The sequence below is a fragment of the Lemur catta genome, unplaced genomic scaffold (genome assembly GCF_020740605.2).
Source record: "Lemur catta isolate mLemCat1 unplaced genomic scaffold, mLemCat1.pri scaffold_170_ctg1, whole genome shotgun sequence".
Lineage (NCBI taxonomy): Eukaryota > Metazoa > Chordata > Mammalia > Primates > Lemuridae > Lemur > Lemur catta.
Genome location: NW_025423789.1, coordinates 29,768 through 48,352, shown reverse-complemented (window position 1 = coordinate 48,352; position 18,585 = coordinate 29,768). Strand labels below are relative to the sequence as shown.

The 18,585-nt window shown below is 54.4% G+C and overlaps 8 pseudogenes; all 8 read left to right on the top strand.

The window, feature by feature from the left end:
- The first annotated feature begins 222 nt into the window (after positions 1-222).
- LOC123629532 lies at positions 223-343 on the top strand (annotated as a pseudogene).
- Positions 344-1,535: 1,192 nt separating this feature from the next.
- Positions 1,536-1,654, top strand: LOC123629521 (annotated as a pseudogene).
- Positions 1,655-5,103: 3,449 nt separating this feature from the next.
- Positions 5,104-5,224, top strand: LOC123629531 (annotated as a pseudogene).
- A 1,193-nt stretch (positions 5,225-6,417) lies between these two features.
- Positions 6,418-6,536, top strand: LOC123629520 (annotated as a pseudogene).
- Positions 6,537-9,986: 3,450 nt separating this feature from the next.
- Positions 9,987-10,107, top strand: LOC123629530 (annotated as a pseudogene).
- A 1,193-nt stretch (positions 10,108-11,300) lies between these two features.
- On the top strand, positions 11,301-11,419 carry LOC123629518 (annotated as a pseudogene).
- A 3,447-nt stretch (positions 11,420-14,866) lies between these two features.
- On the top strand, positions 14,867-14,987 carry LOC123629529 (annotated as a pseudogene).
- Positions 14,988-16,179: 1,192 nt separating this feature from the next.
- On the top strand, positions 16,180-16,298 carry LOC123629517 (annotated as a pseudogene).
- The last annotated feature ends 2,287 nt before the right edge of the window (positions 16,299-18,585 follow it).

Genomic DNA, 18,585 nt, shown 5'->3' with positions numbered 1-18,585 from the left:
CCGTGCTTTGAATAGATGTGCTATTGAGTGTTTGAATTTTGTTGTCATTGGTGTATGTGTTTGTGGCAAAGTGTTGAGTGTTTGGTGTGTATGTAGCAGCTAGAGAGCGAGGCTCTGAAGGCTACTGGGCAGCAGGAGGGCGCGGGGTCGGGTGGGGGGCGCTGGGCCGGGAGGGCCGCGTAGCAGCTGGGCCTCTCGAGGCGTCCGGGGACGGCCGCTGCCGTCTAGGGCCATAGCACCCTGAACGTGCCCGATCTCGTCTGGTCTGGGAAGCTAAGCAGGGTCGGGGGCCCGGTTAGTACTTGGATGGGAGACCGCCTGGGAATACCGGGTGCTGTAGGCTTTTGCTTCTTCTTTTGTCCCGCCCGCCGGGGGGTCGGGGGTGGGGGGGCCCCCCGCCTTCTGCGCCCGCCCCCACTTTCGCCCTCGGGCCCCGGCCCCTCCCCCCCCTCGGCGCGACCCGGTGCCCCCCGCCCGGGGCTTCCTCCCCTCTCCCCCGCTGCAGCACCACCGCCAGGTGGCGGCAGCGGCAGAGCGTCCCAGGCGTTCCGTTGGGCCGGCAGCGGAGCCCCAACCCTGGGCCCCACACCGGGCCGGGGCCGGGCGGCGGGATCCCTAAGTGCCGCCGGGTCTCCTCTCCCCCGGACCCCGCACCCGCCGCCCCGCACTCCGGGACATCGCGTACACCCGGCGCGGGACAGCCCACGGCGGCAAACCGTGTCCTGGGCCCCCGGACACCCGGCCCACCGTGCACTTTCTCTCCGCCGCACACCCGGGCCTCGGGCCCGGGCCTCACGCCGGGCGGGCTCCTCGCCGCCGACGGGGCTCCGAGAGACACACCGGCGCGCCGCACAGGGCGAGTCGCTGGCCCCCTGGGCAGAGAGGACACACAACAGCACACGGAGCGCACGCACCCAAACCCAGACCACCCACCGGCCCCTGGACCCCTGGCTACACACCCCAAACCCCACCCCACCGGGCCACAGGATAGCCGGCTCCGGCCCCCCGCGCAGCCCCCCGCCCCCGCGCGGGGGCTGCTGCCACACGCAGGCCCTGAGGGGAATCGGGGCAGAACGGTCCTCCCCAGACGGGGGTGGGGTGGCGGGGTGGGGGGGGACACTGCAGATCTTCAGGACCTCCGGGTGACGGACCAGCGGCAGGCGCGGCCCTGCCTCCTCCTCCCGGCCCCGCCCCAAAGCCCCTCCCCACCGTGCCCTCGCGTGGGCCGGCGGAGGGCCCTCTCTCGCGCACTCTCCGGCTCCGGCCCTCCGCTCCCACGCGTGGAAGCCTGTCCCTGCGCGCGTGCCCGTGGGTCTGCTCCTCGGGGTGTGGGACGGCGGTGCGTCCGTGGTTTGGGTGGGGGTGGGAGGGCGCGCTGCGCGAGACCCGTCAGGCTCCGCCTGGCCCCCCACCCCCACCCCGATAAGGGCAGGTGGGCTAGCGAAGGGCCAGGGCGGCGGGAGGGACCCGACTGCGCAGGGAGGGACGCGTCGCAGCAGATCGGCCTCTTGAGGCGTCCGGGGGCGGCCGCCCTCGTCTACGGCCAGACCGCCCTGAACGCGCCCGATCTCGTCTCACCTCGGAAGCTAAGCAGGGTCGGGCCCGGTTAGGACTTGGATGGGAGACCGCCTGGGAATCCCGGGTGCCCTAGGCTTTTTGCTCTGCTTCTTTTTCTGTCCCGCCCCCCTGGGCTGGGAAGGGGAGGGGGGGGCCTTCGCCCTCCGCGCCCGGCCCGGCTCCGCCCCCGGCCGGCCCGGACCCTGCCCCGTGGCCCCTGGAGACAGGGTCAGATTGGAGATGTGGAGGCTCAGTCCCCGAGGCTGTCGCCCCTCACACACCTGCCGCAGGTCCGGGCCTCCGGAACTTCTGACCGACCGGCTCTGAATTCAGGACACAGTCTAAAGTTGTCCAAGGAGATGACCACGTTACCACCCTAGGACAGGAAAAATTGGACCCTATCCACATATGCAGAAGAAGAGAATCTAAACAGCTGGCTATTCGTTCACGGTAACATAATTCAGGAATCCAGAGGCGAAGACATCTAGAAACACTTTTCAAACGTCTAAATCTTTAGAACATATTCTGAAGGATTAAGAAGTAGAAGCATTCTTTGGACAGTCACGAGCAAGACCAGGGTGTCGATAGGAAATCCTTCTGTTCGATACTGCAAGAGACGCTCCAAAAACATACTACAACAAGGGAAAACACTAACAATATATGGGAAAGGAAAATCACCTTTCTTCATTTTCCTCACCTCCTACGGTTCTCAAAAGAGAATGTTTGCCCCTATGCGCGGGAGACCTGTAGAAATCCTAGGTGAGTCCAGCAAGATAGCTCTAGATGAAATCAACATTCGATCGATAGTTTCGATATTTCTTATTTCCTCGCAAATACACAATAATGAATGCAATTCTTGAAAAGGATAACATTCAAAGTCTCAGAAAATCCACACAGCACCTACGGGGCAAAGGTGCCAACTTAGACGGAAAACCTAGCAAAAACGTACATGATGGCTCCAATCGATGGAGAGGCTATCCCGCAGTCCTCGATAGACGGACACAGAGTCCCCAAACTAATCATTTCCCCCACATTAATAAATAATCCCATTTAAACAGGGTTTATAACTAGAAACTTACAATCTGCTTCTTTCTCTTTTTCTTTTAATTTGGGAAAGGGATATGTTAAAGAATGATGATCATGATCATGATTATCATTATGATTATTATATTAAATCGAATTAACCGTACCAAAACCCCACCACTCACCTTATAAAAATGGGAGTTGATGCATATGTGGGAAGCCGCTGTGTATCTTTGTCTCAAGGCGTGGAACCACAAAAACGCTTCTCCCAAACAAATCCCATCTCGACTGTCATCCTTTTCCTTGCTTTTCCTTTGAAAGTTTTTGCTCTCTGTTATAGGACTATCTCATTGAGGTAGTTTGTTAATTTCACAGTTTATAGAATAGATGTGGAACCATTCTGGATTCCTTCTGGGCAACTTGTGTGCCAGGGGAAACCTTCTGTTTGGAGAATACTCCTCGCTTACACAGGAAGCTGCAGTTCATCAGCGCTGCTAGAGAATGGCACTGCACGAATCAGTCGAAGCATCTTTATGCGATCTTTGACTAGGTCCGTGTACAAGGGGCTCCCGTGAGGATTACCCTAGATGCTTCCTGGTCACATGTGCCCTATCTTCTCTCTGGTACGTGCTACTCAGAGAATATGCTTGCTCCTGAATTATGCCAGTGTTTATTCATTTCCATTTAGGCTACAGTGTTTTCCAAATGGTCCTATAATTTCGCCTCCCATATTCAGCAGGGTGTGTGCAAGAGTTTTCCTCAAAGCCAACACAGTGATCAGTTTCTTAAGTTTCCTCAATCTGGTGAGTTGGAAACTATATCTGGCTTCATTTTTTATTCTGCATTTCCTTGACCAATAATGAGGACACGGGGCCAAAGGCGTATTAAGCGTATTAAACGTAGATATTCTGTAACAGTCATATTTTGCCAATTATATGGGCTACAGATACCTTGTCCTGTTTGAAGCTTGTTTTTGACCCTCTTCATGATATCTTTGGAAACTTTTTATTATGGAAAATTTGAAATAGAAACAAAATCGGAAAGAATAGTAGAATACTCTCTCACTACCCTGACTCAAGAAATCACCAACCCCTGGCCAGATCTTGTTTCTTTTATACCCCTCCTACCTTAAGTTCATGATCCCCTTAATAATATCCCTCCAACGATAAAAAGTCAATATGTTTCTATCAAAGGTAGAGGCTTTCTTCCCTTTTTCAGGGTACTCACAGCCACATTATTCCATGTAAAAATTTCACCGTGTTAGAGATAACAGCAAGTACTCAATGTTTGCGTTTCCCTGAGACACACACGCTCATTTCAGTTTCTTTGAATCCAGTCCAAATACAGTCCATACCTTGTGAGGGGTTGAGATGTCTTTTGAAAGAGTGTCCATACATCGCGACTAGTCGGGGGCAGCCCCGGTTGTCACCATTTCCCTTTGTTTCCTACCGCTGTCCGCAGTGACCCGAGCTATTTTTGCATTGTGAGGGGTTTCATCGTGGATTTAAACGTATTGAACGTGTTTCAATATCTTGCAATTATTAGACTTGCTGGCGATCAAACCGTCCTGTGTTTGGCAAACGGGAGTCTACTCATTCTGGTTCCTGTGTCTTTTGACGTGACCCTCGTCCTGTTGGATATGGTAGCATCCGTGCTTCCCAGTATGAGAAGCGTGCGTTTCCCGCCCCAGACCTCAAGTCAGCGTATGTCTCCAGTAAGTCTTAGGACCGTTTAATAACGATGGTTGGCGGAGACCACAATCTAGATGCTGGTGAAATGCACTAGTGTCGTGTTCGCACCTATGTCTCAGCACTTTCCGTGGAAAAACTTAAAAAAAAAAAAAAAAAAAGAAAGAAAGAAAGAGAGAAAGAAAAGAAAAAAAAATTACAGGAAAACACATTGAGTTTACACTGATAATCCAAGTTCAAACTGAGAACTGAGAGTTTTTTTACATTACTTTACCGATTTCACCTCTTCCTCTCACACCCAGATTCCCAGTCCCCAAAGACACCAACAGCATTTCTTCTTTGCAGGATCCCACAGAATAATCGTAGCCATGCACCATAGAACCGTGGACTGGTTCCTACTGCATGAAGTAGGAAAGGCGAGGAAGGAACCTTCTATTGTTCCGGCTCCACTGTGAAAATGTAAGAGCTGCCGTCCGCCGAAGCCAGTCTGCTCATGTCCAAGGAGCTCTGAGCCACGTCACACTCCTTTGGAATATTTCCCTGAGCCTTCATGTGGGCTCCTGACGTCTGTAGAATCTGACAAGTCACACATTGTCCTCCCGTTTGTGTCCTCCGTGCTTTGAATAGATGTGCTATTGAGTGTTTGAATTTTGTTGTCATTGGTGTATGTGTTTGTGGCAAAGTGTTGAGTGTTTGGTGTGTATGTAGCAGCTAGAGAGCGAGGCTCTGAAGGCTACTGGGGCAGCAGGAGGGCGCGGGGTCGGGTGGGGGGCGCTGGGCCGGGAGGGCCGCGTAGCAGCTGGGCCTCTCGAGGCGTCCGGGGACGGCCGCTGCCGTCTAGGGCCATAGCACCCTGAACGTGCCCGATCTCGTCTGGTCTGGGAAGCTAAGCAGGGTCGGGGGCCCGGTTAGTACTTGGATGGGAGACCGCCTGGGAATACCGGGTGCTGTAGGCTTTTGCTTCTTCTTTTGTCCCGCCCGCCGGGGGGTCGGGGGTGGGGGGGCCCCCCCGCCTTCTGCGCCCGCCCCCACTTTCGCCCTCGGGCCCCGGCCCCTCCCCCCCCTCGGCGCGACCCGGTGCCCCCGCCCGGGGCTTCCTCCCCTCTCCCCCGCTGCAGCACCACCGCCAGGTGGCGGCAGCGGCAGAGCGTCCCAGGCGTTCCGTTGGGCCGGCAGCGGAGCCCCAACCCTGGGCCCCACACCGGGCCGGGGCCGGGCGGCGGGATCCCTAAGTGCCGCCGGGTCTCCTCTCCCCCGGACCCCGCACCCGCCGCCCCGCACTCCGGGACATCGCGTACACCCGGCGCGGGACAGCCCACGGCGGCAAACCGTGTCCTGGGCCCCCGGACACCCGGCCCACCGTGCACTTTCTCTCCGCCGCACACCCGGGCCTCGGGCCCGGGCCTCACGCCGGGCGGGCTCCTCGCCGCCGACGGGGCTCCGAGAGACACACCGGCGCGCCGCACAGGGCGAGTCGCTGGCCCCCTGGGCAGAGAGGACACACAACAGCACACGGAGCGCACGCACCCAAACCCAGACCACCCACCGGCCCCTGGACCCCTGGCTACACACCCCAAACCCCACCCCACCGGGCCACAGGATAGCCGGCTCCGGCCCCCCCGCGCAGCCCCCCGCCCCCGCGCGGGGGCTGCTGCCACACGCAGGCCCTGAGGGGAATCGGGGCAGAACGGTCCTCCCCAGACGGGGGTGGGGTGGCGGGGTGGGGGGGGGACACTGCAGATCTTCAGGACCTCCGGGTGACGGACCAGCGGCAGGCGCGGCCCTGCCTCCTCCTCCCGGCCCCGCCCCAAAGCCCCTCCCCACCGTGCCCTCGCGTGGGCCGGCGGAGGGCCCTCTCTCGCGCACTCTCCGGCTCCGGCCCTCCGCTCCCACGCGTGGAAGCCTGTCCCTGCGCGCGTGCCCGTGGGTCTGCTCCTCGGGGTGTGGGACGGCGGTGCGTCCGTGGTTTGGGTGGGGGTGGGAGGGCGCGCGCGCGAGACCCGTCAGGCTCCGCCTGGCCCCCCACCCCCACCCCGATAAGGGCAGGTGGGCTAGCGAAGGGCCAGGGCGGCGGGAGGGACCCGACTGCGCAGGGAGGGACGCGTCGCAGCAGATCGGCCTCTTGAGGCGTCCGGGGGCGGCCGCCCTCGTCTACGGCCAGACCGCCCTGAACGCGCCCGATCTCGTCTCACCTCGGAAGCTAAGCAGGGTCGGGCCCGGTTAGGACTTGGATGGGAGACCGCCTGGGAATCCCGGGTGCCCTAGGCTTTTTGCTCTGCTTCTTTTTCTGTCCCGCCCCCCTGGGCTGGGAAGGGGAGGGGGGGGGCCTTCGCCCTCCGCGCCCGGCCCGGCTCCGCCCCCGGCCGGCCCGGACCCTGCCCCGTGGCCCCTGGAGACAGGGTCAGATTGGAGATGTGGAGGCTCAGTCCCCGAGGCTGTCGCCCCTCACACACCTGCCGCAGGTCCGGGCCTCCGGAACTTCTGACCGACCGGCTCTGAATTCAGGACACAGTCTAAAGTTGTCCAAGGAGATGACCACGTTACCACCCTAGGACAGGAAAAATTGGACCCTATCCACATATGCAGAAGAAGAGAATCTAAACAGCTGGCTATTCGTTCACGGTAACATAATTCAGGAATCCAGAGGCGAAGACATCTAGAAACACTTTTCAAACGTCTAAATCTTTAGAACATATTCTGAAGGATTAAGAAGTAGAAGCATTCTTTGGACAGTCACGAGCAAGACCAGGGTGTCGATAGGAAATCCTTCTGTTCGATACTGCAAGAGACGCTCCAAAAACATACTACAACAAGGGAAAACACTAACAATATATGGGAAAGGAAAATCACCTTTCTTCATTTTCCTCACCTCCTACGGTTCTCAAAAGAGAATGTTTGCCCCTATGCGCGGGAGACCTGTAGAAATCCTAGGTGAGTCCAGCAAGATAGCTCTAGATGAAATCAACATTCGATCGATAGTTTCGATATTTCTTATTTCCTCGCAAATACACAATAATGAATGCAATTCTTGAAAAGGATAACATTCAAAGTCTCAGAAAATCCACACAGCACCTACGGGGCAAAGGTGCCAACTTAGACGGAAAACCTAGCAAAAACGTACATGATGGCTCCAATCGATGGAGAGGCTATCCCGCAGTCCTCGATAGACGGACACAGAGTCCCCAAACTAATCATTTCCCCCACATTAATAAATAATCCCATTTAAACAGGGTTTATAACTAGAAACTTACAATCTGCTTCTTTCTCTTTTTCTTTTAATTTGGGAAAGGGATATGTTAAAGAATGATGATCATGATCATGATTATCATTATGATTATTATATTAAATCGAATTAACCGTACCAAAACCCCACCACTCACCTTATAAAAATGGGAGTTGATGCATATGTGGGAAGCCGCTGTGTATCTTTGTCTCAAGGCGTGGAACCACAAAAACGCTTCTCCCAAACAAATCCCATCTCGACTGTCATCCTTTTCCTTGCTTTTCCTTTGAAAGTTTTTGCTCTCTGTTATAGGACTATCTCATTGAGGTAGTTTGTTAATTTCACAGTTTATAGAATAGATGTGGAACCATTCTGGATTCCTTCTGGGCAACTTGTGTGCCAGGGGAAACCTTCTGTTTGGAGAATACTCCTCGCTTACACAGGAAGCTGCAGTTCATCAGCGCTGCTAGAGAATGGCACTGCACGAATCAGTCGAAGCATCTTTATGCGATCTTTGACTAGGTCCGTGTACAAGGGGCTCCCGTGAGGATTACCCTAGATGCTTCCTGGTCACATGTGCCCTATCTTCTCTCTGGTACGTGCTACTCAGAGAATATGCTTGCTCCTGAATTATGCCAGTGTTTATTCATTTCCATTTAGGCTACAGTGTTTTCCAAATGGTCCTATAATTTCGCCTCCCATATCAGCAGGGTGTGTGCAAGAGTTTTCCTCAAAGCCAACACAGTGATCAGTTTCTTAAGTTTCCTCAATCTGGTGAGTTGGAAACTATATCTGGCTTCATTTTTTATTCTGCATTTCCTTGACCAATAATGAGGACACGGGGCCAAAGGCGTATTAAGCGTATTAAACGTAGATATTCTGTAACAGTCATATTTTGCCAATTATATGGGCTACAGATACCTTGTCCTGTTTGAAGCTTGTTTTTGACCCTCTTCATGATATCTTTGGAAACTTTTTATTATGGAAAATTTGAAATAGAAACAAAATCGGAAAGAATAGTAGAATACTCTCTCACTACCCTGACTCAAGAAATCACCAACCCCTGGCCAGATCTTGTTTCTTTTATACCCCTCCTACCTTAAGTTCATGATCCCCTTAATAATATCCCTCCAACGATAAAAAGTCAATATGTTTCTATCAAAGGTAGAGGCTTTCTTCCCTTTTTCAGGGTACTCACAGCCACATTATTCCATGTAAAAATTTCACCGTGTTAGAGATAACAGCAAGTACTCAATGTTTGCGTTTCCCTGAGACACACACGCTCATTTCAGTTTCTTTGAATCCAGTCCAAATACAGTCCATACCTTGTGAGGGGTTGAGATGTCTTTTGAAAGAGTGTCCATACATCGCGACTAGTCGGGGGCAGCCCCGGTTGTCACCATTTCCCTTTGTTTCCTACCGCTGTCCGCAGTGACCCGAGCTATTTTTGCATTGTGAGGGGTTTCATCGTGGATTTAAACGTATTGAACGTGTTTCAATATCTTGCAATTATTAGACTTGCTGGCGATCAAACCGTCCTGTGTTTGGCAAACGGGAGTCTACTCATTCTGGTTCCTGTGTCTTTTGACGTGACCCTCGTCCTGTTGGATATGGTAGCATCCGTGCTTCCCAGTATGAGAAGCGTGCGTTTCCCGCCCCAGACCTCAAGTCAGCGTATGTCTCCAGTAAGTCTTAGGACCGTTTAATAACGATGGTTGGCGGAGACCACAATCTAGATGCTGGTGAAATGCACTAGTGTCGTGTTCGCACCTATGTCTCAGCACTTTCCGTGGAAAAACTTAAAAAAAAAAAAAAAAAAAGAAAGAAAGAAAGAGAGAAAGAAAAGAAAAAAAAATTACAGGAAAACACATTGAGTTTACACTGATAATCCAAGTTCAAACTGAGAACTGAGAGTTTTTTTACATTACTTTACCGATTTCACCTCTTCCTCTCACACCCAGATTCCCAGTCCCCAAAGACACCAACAGCATTTCTTCTTTGCAGGATCCCACAGAATAATCGTAGCCATGCACCATAGAACCGTGGACTGGTTCCTACTGCATGAAGTAGGAAAGGCGAGGAAGGAACCTTCTATTGTTCCGGCTCCACTGTGAAAATGTAAGAGCTGCCGTCCGCCGAAGCCAGTCTGCTCATGTCCAAGGAGCTCTGAGCCACGTCACACTCCTTTGGAATATTTCCCTGAGCCTTCATGTGGGCTCCTGACGTCTGTAGAATCTGACAAGTCACACATTGTCCTCCCGTTTGTGTCCTCCGTGCTTTGAATAGATGTGCTATTGAGTGTTTGAATTTTGTTGTCATTGGTGTATGTGTTTGTGGCAAAGTGTTGAGTGTTTGGTGTGTATGTAGCAGCTAGAGAGCGAGGCTCTGAAGGCTACTGGGCAGCAGGAGGGCGCGGGGGTCGGGTGGGGGGGCGCTGGGCCGGGAGGGCCGCGTAGCAGCTGGGCCTCTCGAGGCGTCCGGGGACGGCCGCTGCCGTCTAGGGCCATAGCACCCTGAACGTGCCCGATCTCGTCTGGTCTGGGAAGCTAAGCAGGGTCGGGGGCCCGGTTAGTACTTGGATGGGAGACCGCCTGGGAATACCGGGTGCTGTAGGCTTTTGCTTCTTCTTTTGTCCCGCCCGCCGGGGGGTCGGGGGTGGGGGGGCCCCCCGCCTTCTGCGCCCGCCCCCACTTTCGCCCTCGGGCCCCGGCCCCTCCCCCCCCCTCGGCGCGACCCCGGTGCCCCCGCCCGGGGCTTCCTCCCCTCTCCCCCGCTGCAGCACCACCGCCAGGTGGCGGCAGCGGCAGAGCGTCCCAGGCGTTCCGTTGGGCCGGCAGCGGAGCCCCAACCCTGGGCCCCACACCGGGCCGGGGCCGGGCGGCGGGATCCCTAAGTGCCGCCGGGTCTCCTCTCCCCCGGACCCCGCACCCGCCGCCCCGCACTCCGGGACATCGCGTACACCCGGCGCGGGACAGCCCACGGCGGCAAACCGTGTCCTGGGCCCCCGGACACCCGGCCCACCGTGCACTTTCTCTCCGCCGCACACCCGGGCCTCGGGCCCGGGCCTCACGCCGGGCGGGCTCCTCGCCGCCGACGGGGCTCCGAGAGACACACCGGCGCGCCGCACAGGGCGAGTCGCTGGCCCCCTGGGCAGAGAGGACACACAACAGCACACGGAGCGCACGCACCCAAACCCAGACCACCCACCGGCCCCTGGACCCCTGGCTACACACCCCAAACCCCACCCCACCGGGCCACAGGATAGCCGGCTCCGGCCCCCCGCGCAGCCCCCCGCCCCCGCGCGGGGGCTGCTGCCACACGCAGGCCCTGAGGGGAATCGGGGCAGAACGGTCCTCCCCAGACGGGGGTGGGGTGGCGGGGTGGGGGGGGACACTGCAGATCTTCAGGACCTCCGGGTGACGGACCAGCGGCAGGCGCGGCCCTGCCTCCTCCTCCCGGCCCCGCCCCAAAGCCCCTCCCCACCGTGCCCTCGCGTGGGCCGGCGGAGGGCCCTCTCTCGCGCACTCTCCGGCTCCGGCCCTCCGCTCCCACGCGTGGAAGCCTGTCCCTGCGCGCGTGCCCGTGGGTCTGCTCCTCGGGGTGTGGGACGGCGGTGCGTCCGTGGTTTGGGTGGGGGGTGGGAGGGCGCGCGCGCGAGACCCGTCAGGCTCCGCCTGGCCCCCCACCCCCACCCCGATAAGGGCAGGTGGGCTAGCGAAGGGCCAGGGCGGCGGGAGGGACCCGACTGCGCAGGGAGGGACGCGTCGCAGCAGATCGGCCTCTTGAGGCGTCCGGGGGCGGCCGCCCTCGTCTACGGCCAGACCGCCCTGAACGCGCCCGATCTCGTCTCACCTCGGAAGCTAAGCAGGGTCGGGCCCGGTTAGGACTTGGATGGGAGACCGCCTGGGAATCCCGGGTGCCCTAGGCTTTTTGCTCTGCTTCTTTTTCTGTCCCGCCCCCCTGGGCTGGGAAGGGGAGGGGGGGGCCTTCGCCCTCCGCGCCCGGCCCGGCTCCGCCCCCGGCCGGCCCGGACCCTGCCCCGTGGCCCCTGGAGACAGGGTCAGATTGGAGATGTGGAGGCTCAGTCCCCGAGGCTGTCGCCCCTCACACACCTGCCGCAGGTCCGGGCCTCCGGAACTTCTGACCGACCGGCTCTGAATTCAGGACACAGTCTAAAGTTGTCCAAGGAGATGACCACGTTACCACCCTAGGACAGGAAAAATTGGACCCTATCCACATATGCAGAAGAAGAGAATCTAAACAGCTGGCTATTCGTTCACGGTAACATAATTCAGGAATCCAGAGGCGAAGACATCTAGAAACACTTTTCAAACGTCTAAATCTTTAGAACATATTCTGAAGGATTAAGAAGTAGAAGCATTCTTTGGACAGTCACGAGCAAGACCAGGGTGTCGATAGGAAATCCTTCTGTTCGATACTGCAAGAGACGCTCCAAAAACATACTACAACAAGGGAAAACACTAACAATATATGGGAAAGGAAAATCACCTTTCTTCATTTTCCTCACCTCCTACGGTTCTCAAAAGAGAATGTTTGCCCCTATGCGCGGGAGACCTGTAGAAATCCTAGGTGAGTCCAGCAAGATAGCTCTAGATGAAATCAACATTCGATCGATAGTTTCGATATTTCTTATTTCCTCGCAAATACACAATAATGAATGCAATTCTTGAAAAGGATAACATTCAAAGTCTCAGAAAATCCACACAGCACCTACGGGGCAAAGGTGCCAACTTAGACGGAAAACCTAGCAAAAACGTACATGATGGCTCCAATCGATGGAGAGGCTATCCCGCAGTCCTCGATAGACGGACACAGAGTCCCCAAACTAATCATTTCCCCCACATTAATAAATAATCCCATTTAAACAGGGTTTATAACTAGAAACTTACAATCTGCTTCTTTCTCTTTTTCTTTTAATTTGGGAAAGGGATATGTTAAAGAATGATGATCATGATCATGATTATCATTATGATTATTATATTAAATCGAATTAACCGTACCAAAACCCCACCACTCACCTTATAAAAATGGGAGTTGATGCATATGTGGGAAGCCGCTGTGTATCTTTGTCTCAAGGCGTGGAACCACAAAAACGCTTCTCCCAAACAAATCCCATCTCGACTGTCATCCTTTTCCTTGCTTTTCCTTTGAAAGTTTTTGCTCTCTGTTATAGGACTATCTCATTGAGGTAGTTTGTTAATTTCACAGTTTATAGAATAGATGTGGAACCATTCTGGATTCCTTCTGGGCAACTTGTGTGCCAGGGGAAACCTTCTGTTTGGAGAATACTCCTCGCTTACACAGGAAGCTGCAGTTCATCAGCGCTGCTAGAGAATGGCACTGCACGAATCAGTCGAAGCATCTTTATGCGATCTTTGACTAGGTCCGTGTACAAGGGGCTCCCGTGAGGATTACCCTAGATGCTTCCTGGTCACATGTGCCCTATCTTCTCTCTGGTACGTGCTACTCAGAGAATATGCTTGCTCCTGAATTATGCCAGTGTTTATTCATTTCCATTTAGGCTACAGTGTTTTCCAAATGGTCCTATAATTTCGCCTCCCATATCAGCAGGGTGTGTGCAAGAGTTTTCCTCAAAGCCAACACAGTGATCAGTTTCTTAAGTTTCCTCAATCTGGTGAGTTGGAAACTATATCTGGCTTCATTTTTTATTCTGCATTTCCTTGACCAATAATGAGGACACGGGGCCAAAGGCGTATTAAGCGTATTAAACGTAGATATTCTGTAACAGTCATATTTTGCCAATTATATGGGCTACAGATACCTTGTCCTGTTTGAAGCTTGTTTTTGACCCTCTTCATGATATCTTTGGAAACTTTTTATTATGGAAAATTTGAAATAGAAACAAAATCGGAAAGAATAGTAGAATACTCTCTCACTACCCTGACTCAAGAAATCACCAACCCCTGGCCAGATCTTGTTTCTTTTATACCCCTCCTACCTTAAGTTCATGATCCCCTTAATAATATCCCTCCAACGATAAAAAGTCAATATGTTTCTATCAAAGGTAGAGGCTTTCTTCCCTTTTTCAGGGTACTCACAGCCACATTATTCCATGTAAAAATTTCACCGTGTTAGAGATAACAGCAAGTACTCAATGTTTGCGTTTCCCTGAGACACACACGCTCATTTCAGTTTCTTTGAATCCAGTCCAAATACAGTCCATACCTTGTGAGGGGTTGAGATGTCTTTTGAAAGAGTGTCCATACATCGCGACTAGTCGGGGGCAGCCCCGGTTGTCACCATTTCCCTTTGTTTCCTACCGCTGTCCGCAGTGACCCGAGCTATTTTTGCATTGTGAGGGGTTTCATCGTGGATTTAAACGTATTGAACGTGTTTCAATATCTTGCAATTATTAGACTTGCTGGCGATCAAACCGTCCTGTGTTTGGCAAACGGGAGTCTACTCATTCTGGTTCCTGTGTCTTTTGACGTGACCCTCGTCCTGTTGGATATGGTAGCATCCGTGCTTCCCAGTATGAGAAGCGTGCGTTTCCCGCCCCAGACCTCAAGTCAGCGTATGTCTCCAGTAAGTCTTAGGACCGTTTAATAACGATGGTTGGCGGAGACCACAATCTAGATGCTGGTGAAATGCACTAGTGTCGTGTTCGCACCTATGTCTCAGCACTTTCCGTGGAAAAACTTAAAAAAAAAAAAAAAAAAAGAAAGAAAGAAAGAGAGAAAGAAAAGAAAAAAAAATTACAGGAAAACACATTGAGTTTACACTGATAATCCAAGTTCAAACTGAGAACTGAGAGTTTTTTTACATTACTTTACCGATTTCACCTCTTCCTCTCACACCCAGATTCCCAGTCCCCAAAGACACCAACAGCATTTCTTCTTTGCAGGATCCCACAGAATAATCGTAGCCATGCACCATAGAACCGTGGACTGGTTCCTACTGCATGAAGTAGGAAAGGCGAGGAAGGAACCTTCTATTGTTCCGGCTCCACTGTGAAAATGTAAGAGCTGCCGTCCGCCGAAGCCAGTCTGCTCATGTCCAAGGAGCTCTGAGCCACGTCACACTCCTTTGGAATATTTCCCTGAGCCTTCATGTGGGCTCCTGACGTCTGTAGAATCTGACAAGTCACACATTGTCCTCCCGTTTGTGTCCTCCGTGCTTTGAATAGATGTGCTATTGAGTGTTTGAATTTTGTTGTCATTGGTGTATGTGTTTGTGGCAAAGTGTTGAGTGTTTGGTGTGTATGTAGCAGCTAGAGAGCGAGGCTCTGAAGGCTACTGGGCAGCAGGAGGGCGCGGGGTCGGGTGGGGGGCGCTGGGCCGGGAGGGCCGCGTAGCAGCTGGGCCTCTCGAGGCGTCCGGGGACGGCCGCTGCCGTCTAGGGCCATAGCACCCTGAACGTGCCCGATCTCGTCTGGTCTGGGAAGCTAAGCAGGGTCGGGGGCCCGGTTAGTACTTGGATGGGAGACCGCCTGGGAATACCGGGTGCTGTAGGCTTTTGCTTCTTCTTTTGTCCCGCCCGCCGGGGGGTCGGGGGTGGGGGGGCCCCCCGCCTTCTGCGCCCGCCCCCACTTTCGCCCTCGGGCCCCGGCCCCTCCCCCCCCTCGGCGCGACCCGGTGCCCCCCGCCCGGGGCTTCCTCCCCTCTCCCCCGCTGCAGCACCACCGCCAGGTGGCGGCAGCGGCAGAGCGTCCCAGGCGTTCCGTTGGGCCGGCAGCGGAGCCCCAACCCTGGGCCCCACACCGGGCCGGGGCCGGGCGGCGGGATCCCTAAGTGCCGCCGGGTCTCCTCTCCCCCGGACCCCGCACCCGCCGCCCCGCACTCCGGGACATCGCGTACACCCGGCGCGGGACAGCCCACGGCGGCAAACCGTGTCCTGGGCCCCCGGACACCCGGCCCACCGTGCACTTTCTCTCCGCCGCACACCCGGGCCTCGGGCCCGGGCCTCACGCCGGGCGGGCTCCTCGCCGCCGACGGGGCTCCGAGAGACACACCGGCGCGCCGCACAGGGCGAGTCGCTGGCCCCCTGGGCAGAGAGGACACACAACAGCACACGGAGCGCACGCACCCAAACCCAGACCACCCACCGGCCCCTGGACCCCTGGCTACACACCCCAAACCCCACCCCACCGGGCCACAGGATAGCCGGCTCCGGCCCCCCGCGCAGCCCCCCCGCCCCCGCGCGGGGGCTGCTGCCACACGCAGGCCCTGAGGGGAATCGGGGCAGAACGGTCCTCCCCAGACGGGGGTGGGGTGGCGGGGTGGGGGGGGACACTGCAGATCTTCAGGACCTCCGGGTGACGGACCAGCGGCAGGCGCGGCCCTGCCTCCTCCTCCCGGCCCCGCCCCAAAGCCCCTCCCCACCGTGCCCTCGCGTGGGCCGGCGGAGGGCCCTCTCTCGCGCACTCTCCGGCTCCGGCCCTCCGCTCCCACGCGTGGAAGCCTGTCCCTGCGCGCGTGCCCGTGGGTCTGCTCCTCGGGGTGTGGGACGGCGGTGCGTCCGTGGTTTGGGTGGGGGTGGGAGGGCGCGCGCGCGAGACCCGTCAGGCTCCGCCTGGCCCCCCACCCCCACCCCGATAAGGGCAGGTGGGCTAGCGAAGGGCCAGGGCGGCGGGAGGGACCCGACTGCGCAGGGAGGGACGCGTCGCAGCAGATCGGCCTCTTGAGGCGTCCGGGGGCGGCCGCCCTCGTCTACGGCCAGACCGCCCTGAACGCGCCCGATCTCGTCTCACCTCGGAAGCTAAGCAGGGTCGGGCCCGGTTAGGACTTGGATGGGAGACCGCCTGGGAATCCCGGGTGCCCTAGGCTTTTTGCTCTGCTTCTTTTTCTGTCCCGCCCCCCTGGGCTGGGAAGGGGAGGGGGGGGCCTTCGCCCTCCGCGCCCGGCCCGGCTCCGCCCCCGGCCGGCCCGGACCCTGCCCCGTGGCCCCTGGAGACAGGGTCAGATTGGAGATGTGGAGGCTCAGTCCCCGAGGCTGTCGCCCCTCACACACCTGCCGCAGGTCCGGGCCTCCGGAACTTCTGACCGACCGGCTCTGAATTCAGGACACAGTCTAAAGTTGTCCAAGGAGATGACCACGTTACCACCCTAGGACAGGAAAAATTGGACCCTATCCACATATGCAGAAGAAGAGAATCTAAACAGCTGGCTATTCGTTCACGGTAACATAATTCAGGAATCCAGAGGCGAAGACATCTAGAAACACTTTTCAAACGTCTAAATCTTTAGAACATATTCTGAAGGATTAAGAAGTAGAAGCATTCTTTGGACAGTCACGAGCAAGACCAGGGTGTCGATAGGAAATCCTTCTGTTCGATACTGCAAGAGACGCTCCAAAAACATACTACAACAAGGGAAAACACTAACAATATATGGGAAAGGAAAATCACCTTTCTTCATTTTCCTCACCTCCTACGGTTCTCAAAAGAGAATGTTTGCCCCTATGCGCGGGAGACCTGTAGAAATCCTAGGTGAGTCCAGCAAGATAGCTCTAGATGAAATCAACATTCGATCGATAGTTTCGATATTTCTTATTTCCTCGCAAATACACAATAATGAATGCAATTCTTGAAAAGGATAACATTCAAAGTCTCAGAAAATCCACACAGCACCTACGGGGCAAAGGTGCCAACTTAGACGGAAAACCTAGCAAAAACGTACATGATGGCTCCAATCGATGGAGAGGCTATCCCGCAGTCCTCGATAGACGGACACAGAGTCCCCAAACTAATCATTTCCCCCACATTAATAAATAATCCCATTTAAACAGGGTTTATAACTAGAAACTTACAATCTGCTTCTTTCTCTTTTTCTTTTAATTTGGGAAAGGGATATGTTAAAGAATGATGATCATGATCATGATTATCATTATGATTATTGTATTAAATCGAATTAACCGTACCAAAACCCCACCACTCACCTTATAAAAATGGGAGTTGATGCATATGTGGGAAGCCGCTGTGTATCTTTGTCTCAAGGCGTGGAACCACAAAAACGCTTCTCCCAAACAAATCCCATCTCGACTGTCATCCTTTTCCTTGCTTTTCCTTTGAAAGTTTTTGCTCTCTGTTATAGGACTATCTCATTGAGGTAGTTTGTTAATTTCACAGTTTATAGAATAGATGTGGAACCATTCTGGATTCCTTCTGGGCAACTTGTGTGCCAGGGGAAACCTTCTGTTTGGAGAATACTCCTCGCTTACACAGGAAGCTGCAGTTCATCAGCGCTGCTAGAGAATGGCACTGCACGAATCAGTCGAAGCATCTTTATGCGATCTTTGACTAGGTCCGTGTACAAGGGGCTCCCGTGAGGATTACCCTAGATGCTTCCTGGTCACATGTGCCCTATCTTCTCTCTGGTACGTGCTACTCAGAGAATATGCTTGCTCCTGAATTATGCCAGTGTTTATTCATTTCCATTTAGGCTACAGTGTTTTCCAAATGGTCCTATAATTTCGCCTCCCATATCAGCAGGGTGTGTGCAAGAGTTTTCCTCAAAGCCAACACAGTGATCAGTTTCTTAAGTTTCCTCAATCTGGTGAGTTGGAAACTATATCTGGCTTCATTTTTTATTCTGCATTTCCTTGACCAATAATGAGGACACGGGGCCAAAGGCGTATTAAGCGTATTAAACGTAGATATTCTGTAACAGTCATATTTTGCCAATTATATGGGCTACAGATACCTTGTCCTGTTTGAAGCTTGTTTTTGACCCTCTTCATGATATCTTTGGAAACTTTTTATTATGGAAAATTTGAAATAGAAACAAAATCGGAAAGAATAGTAGAATACTCTCTCACTACCCTGACTCAAGAAATCACCAACCCCTGGCCAGATCTTGTTTCTTTTATACCCCTCCTACCTTAAGTTCATGATCCCCTTAATAATATCCCTCCAACGATAAAAAGTCAATATGTTTCTATCAAAGGTAGAGGCTTTCTTCCCTTTTTCAGGGTACTCACAGCCACATTATTCCATGTAAAAATTTCACCGTGTTAGAGATAACAGCAAGTACTCAATGTTTGCGTTTCCCTGAGACACACACGCTCATTTCAGTTTCTTTGAATCCAGTCCAAATACAGTCCATACCTTGTGAG